Here is a 6,000-nt window from a genome sequence, read left to right as displayed (position 1 = left end):
TTTATGTAACGTTGGTAATGCAGTATATTTATGTGTGTTATTCTAATTTTTGTAAGTTTTAAATATTTTAATGCCAAAGCTTCTTGAATGTTGGCTTTTCTGTTATATCCTAAAAAGTTTTGAAATCAGTGCCATAGATAGAGAGAGAGAGAGAGAGAAGGGAGGGACAAGCCAATTATGATTCTTCCATGTAGATGAGAGGAGAGTTAGAGAGATAGAGAATTTTCAGCTATCACCAGAGAGGTGAAGATTAAGGCCACCAAGGAGAGAATAAGTGAATGGGCATGAGCCCAGGAAAAGGAATTGAAGTCAAAGGTCAGGAAGAGTCTCGAGACTAGCACAAGAATGTCGCACTGTGGGGAATTAGTGAAAAATAGTATAGAATGTTCTCGCCACTCATGGGCCTGTTAGGACCTGGACAAGCTCCCCATATCTGGGGAGATTTTAGGTTAACTTCCTGGAATACCATTTTGATGCCAAGGTGGTGGAAGTGACTGTAGGAGGGTAATAAATTTGGGGGAAAGGACTATTTCAGAGTCCAGAAAAGTAAACAAGAAATAGTTTTACCATGAAAAAGAATGCAGCTTTCAAAACAAAACAATATTAAGATTTAAAAAAAAACACAGGAATAATATCTGACATTTATTGAGTGCTTGCTACATTTCAGACAACCTGCTAAGTGCTTTGTGTGCATTTTTAATTTAATGTTCATGACGTATTTTGAAGTGGGGAAAATTATCCCTATTAATAAATGAAGAAGCTGGGCATTTGGGTGGTTAAATAAATAGCCAAACGTGGCAGTTGTTAAATATCTGGTCTGAGAGTCAGACTTAGATAAGTTTGAGTCCAGGCCCATAAAACTTAATCATGACTCCATGCTGTTAAAACACAGAGGCAAAACACTGATTGTGAAATTTTGAGTTTGAAGGTAAGTTGGGGAAAAGGAATCTTAGGTCAGGATACAGTCCTCTAAACTAAAGTTGTGGGATGCCTGGGTGGCTCAGCGGTTGAGCATCTGCATTTGGCTCAAGATCTGATCCCGGATTCCCAGGATCAAGTCCCATATCGGGTTCCTTGCGTGGAGCTTGCTTCTCCTCCCTCTGCCTGTGTCTTTGCCTCTCTTTCTGTGTCTCTCATAAATAAATAAAATCTTTAAAATAAATAAATAAATAAACAAAAGTTGTTATCATTAAAAAAATTATTTCTTTATTTGAGAGGGGGAAGGGGTGGAGGGAGAGAATCTTCAAGCACACTCCCCACTGAGCATGGAGCCCAATGTGGGGCTTGATCTCAAAACCTTAGATCATGACCTGAGCTAAAAGCAAGAGTTGGACATGTAACCAACTGAGCCATCCAGGTGCCTTCTAAACTTTTTTCTTGTTTTGAGAGGGAAAGAACGCAAACAGCAGAACAAGAAGCCTGGGATGCTGTGAGTGGGCAAGAACCCACAAAAGAAGGCAATCTTTCGGCAGCCCGGGTGGCTCAGCGGGTTAGCGCTGCCTTCAGCCCAGGGTGTGATCCTGGAGACCCGGGATTGAGTCCCACGTCGGGCTCCCTGGATGGAGCCTGCTTCTCCCTCTGCCTGTGTCTCTGCCTCTCTCTCTCTCTCTCTCTGTCCCTCTCTCTCATGAATAAACAAATAAATAAAATATTAAAAGAAAAGAAAAAGAACAGTATCAGTACATCAGAAGCCCTCTGAAAACTCCTGCCCTGATGGTTCACCATCATTCTAAACTTTATTTTAATCATTTCTTTGTCTTTGTGGTTTTGCCAACTGTGTATTTAACCCTAACAATTAGGTGATCCAATATTGCATGTTTGGGACATTAAATAAATGAAACCATTCTGTACATATCCTTCTGTCACTTCTCTATTTGGCTCAATATTTTTTAAATTCACCCATGTGGAATGTGCTGTTGCAGTGTCTTCATTTCTCACTGCCATATGGTATTCCACTTTTTTGGACATACCACAGTTTATCTATTCATTATATTATTGATGGATTTCTGTTTTTATCTAGGGTTTTTCATTTGTTTGGTTTTTTGCTATTACAAATAATTTTTAAGTGAACATATTTGTACCTCCTAGTGCTCATAAATAAGATTTTCTCTGGAAACTACCTATCTTAAATGAAAACTACCTTATCTTAAACTTACCTATCTTAAATTCCCATAAATGGCAATGCATTTGCTGGCTTGTAAGGTTTGAGCATATTAAACCTCACTAGGTAGTAATGAGCTCTTCCTTATGGTAGCTCTAATTTGCTCTGCCTTCAGCAGTGAATGAGAGTTCTGATTGCCCCACATTTTTGCTAAAAATTGAGATGACTGACTTTAATTTGGGAGATGTGAAGTGATATTATATTGTGTTTTTTTTTTAATTGTGGTTTTAATTTGCATTTCCCTAATTACTAATGAAGTTGGACTTTTCCTCCTCATATATTTACAGACCCTTTGTGTTTACTGTGAAATGCCTATTCAAGTCTTCTGATCATCTTTGCAATTGTTTGTATTTTTCTTATTGACTCATGGTTGTTCTTTATATATCTTTGATACTGATCCTTTATTGGTTATCTGTATGGCAAGGATCTTGTTCCACTCTTTGGCTTTTATTTTTATTATTTTGATGGCGTCTTTTTATAGATAGAATTTCTTCATTCTAATGCAATCAAAATTGTTAGTCTTTTTTTTTCTTTTAGTTTTTTCTTTTACTCTTTTTTTTCTTAAGAAATTCCCCCTTTTAAACATTTAATAAACTTTTTATTTTATTTTTTTTAAATTTTTATTTATTTATGATAGTCACAGAGAGAGAGAGAGGGGGGCAGAGACACAGGCAGAGGGAGAAGCAGGCTCCATGCACCGGGAGCCTGATGTGGGATTTGATCCCGGGTCTCCAGGATCGCGCCCTGGGCCAAAGGCAGGTGCCAAACCGCTGCGCCACCCAGGGATCCCTAAACTTTTTATTTTTGAATAGTTTTAGATTTATAGAAAAGTTGCAAGAATATTAGAGACAGTTCTTAGGTACCCCATGCCCTATAAACATTACTATAATCCATTTGTCACAACTAATAAACCAATATTGGTACATTGTTATTATCTAAAGTCCATATTTTATTCAGGTTGCCTTAGTTGTTCTGTTCCAAGATCCCATCCAGGAAAATACATTACACTTAATTGTTAAATCTCCTTAGGCTCTTCCAGACTATGACAGTTCCTCAAACATTCCTTGTTTTTTTTTTATGACATTGACAGTTTTAAGGAATACTGGTCATGGACCGTATAATATGGCCTTCAACTGGGTTTGTTTAATGTTTCTTTCATGTTAGACGGGAGTTATGGGTTTTCAATAAGAGGACTACAGAGGTAAAATGCTATTTTCATCATACCTTATTAAAAGTATATGCTATAAACATTACGTATCACTGATGATGTCAACCTTGATCACTTAGCTGAGGTAGCTTTTGCCAGGTTTCTCCACTGTAAAGTTAACATTTCTCACCCCTTTCCATACCGTACTCTTTAGAAAGAAGTCATACTGTGTGTGCCATACTTAATGAGTATGGAGTCATGCTCCATCTCCTTTAGAGAGGAGTATCTATAAATTAATTTGTTATTTTTTGGTATGGAAGAGTTGTCTAGTTTTCCCTACTTATTTACTTATTCAATCACTAATTAATACTTACTTATTTACTGTGGATATTCATTTATAGAACATGGGTTATGGGAGACAAATTTCTCACCTTTGGAGAGGGAGGTTACAGACAAGCAAGTGAACAAGGCTGGAATAAACCACATGGTTCTGGATGAGAGCTGGAGACCTTAATATGAATTCATGCTTAGCTTAACTAAATCCTGATGGATAGAAATAGAAATACTTATAGATGATCATATATACATATATGATATACACACGTGTACTTCCTAGCTCTGTCTGCTGAGAGGGTCTACAATACCCCAATAGCAATAGGCAGACCCAGTGCCCAGATCCAAGTATCTTAGGAGGAATGGCAGATTCTAGCACTGGGTAGGAAACATGTGAGATGAGCCTAGAACATCTTATGATACCAAAAAAAGTAAGGATGTGCTCAAAAGCCCCCACAATGATGGGAGTATGTCAAAGGGACACAGAAGCCTTCAGAGCTCTCCATGGCCAAAGGTAGAACAATTTGAGCAACAAAATAAATGATGGTCTATTGGAGTATAAAAGAAGGTCCCAGAGTACATATCAATATATCAATATTCTCCTATAGTATCTTCTACAAGTTTTCTAGGCTTGTATTTTTTCTATTTAAGCCTTTAATCAACTTGCAATAAATTTGTGTGTACCGTTTGAAGTGGAGATATAATTGAATCTTTTTCCATGTGGATAACCAATTTTCCAGCTTCTTGTATTGAATAGTCCCTTCTTCCCCCCCCCACCTCCCCACCCACTAATATGCAATACCCACTCTGTCACAACTAAGTCTCTACATGTGTGGGTTTGTGTTTCAATTCTGATATCTTGGTCTAGTTGTCTTTCTCTGCCTTTCACACATTGCTGAATTTGGTTTGCTAATATTTTGTCTGAGACTTTTCTTTTTTTTTTTTTTATGATAGTCATACAGAGAGAAAGAGAGAGGCAGAGACACAGGCAGAGGGAGAAGCAGGCTCCATGCACCGGGAGCCTGATGTGGGATTCGATCCCGGGTCTCCAGGATCGCGCCCTGGGCCAAAGGCAGGCGCCAAACCGCTGCGCCACCCAGGGATCCCTGAGACTTTTCTGTTTATATTGATAATTGAGATTAGCCTGTAATTTTCCTTTTTTATACTGTTTCTGCCTGGTTTTAGTATCAATGCTATACTAGTTTAATAAAATGAGTTGAGAGATGATCTTTCTTAATCTATTGTCTATAAGTGCATGAAATTGAAATGATGGGGTCCTTGAGTGCTTTGTAGGATTTACTATGTGTATCAACTCCTGTGTCCCACATCACATCCTTTTGGCTCTCCTTTTATTCCAGCTATTGCAGTGACAACCAGCTTCATACAGGTGCAACCTGATGGCATGTGGTCTCAGCTGCCCCACCTATCTGTCACTTTCTGTCCTAAAGCTTTTCAACCACTGCTGTGAGGGGAGCTTGGAGAAACCCGTAGCACTTGAAGGTTTGCAAACCTGGAAGTTCAAGAAAGTTAACATCCTTTGGAGCAAACCTTGACAAACAAAGGGTAGAAGGTGGGGGATAAATTCTTTCCATCCCTTGGGCAAACAATGTTAAGATACATTCCACCTAGCAATGTTGAGCCTTAGTTGTCTGTAGTGGGGACACCATTGTGTTGGCTGTTTCTCTTTCTGTGTTTCACTTTTCCTGGTTTCCCAATCCCCAAATTAAACACCACACTTTACAAAATAACCATCTACACTTAAGCCATGGACTTGGGCTCTACTTTCTGGGGGCACCCAACCTACCTATAATTAAGTTGTTTGGTCTGGTAATTTATTGGTGGGAACATTTTAAACCATCAATTCAATTCTTTTTCTCCAATGCTTAATATAACTATCCCAGTTTCTATTTCTTCTTTAGTTAGCTTTAGCAAATTGTATTTTTTAGGCATTTATCCACTTCCACAACTTCAAATTTATTGACGTAAAATTGTTTATGATATTTTCTCAACTGTTTAATTTCCATAGCATCTCTAATGAGATCCCCTTATTGATTCCTTTGCATTATCTTTATTTTGTCTGTATTAGTCTTGCCATAAATTGTCTATATTATTAGTTGTTTTAAAGACCCAGCTTTTGATTTTCTTGATTATTCTTTTACATCTTTCTCAACTTAGTTTTTACTTTTATTTTTTTTTCTTTTCTTATTCCGCTTTATGGGTCATTTTGCTTTCCCACCCCCCAACTTCTCAAATAAGATCCTTCATGAATGAATTCTGAGCTTTGAATTTTTTCTAATGTAAGTATTTGCAATGATCACACATGGACTCTGCAGCCAGAGTGGCCGAGTTGGATTCCTGG

The sequence above is a fragment of the Vulpes lagopus genome, chromosome 21 (genome assembly GCF_018345385.1).
Source record: "Vulpes lagopus strain Blue_001 chromosome 21, ASM1834538v1, whole genome shotgun sequence".
In the NCBI taxonomy this organism is placed as follows: domain Eukaryota; kingdom Metazoa; phylum Chordata; class Mammalia; order Carnivora; family Canidae; genus Vulpes; species Vulpes lagopus.
This window is presented reverse-complemented; position numbering follows the sequence as displayed.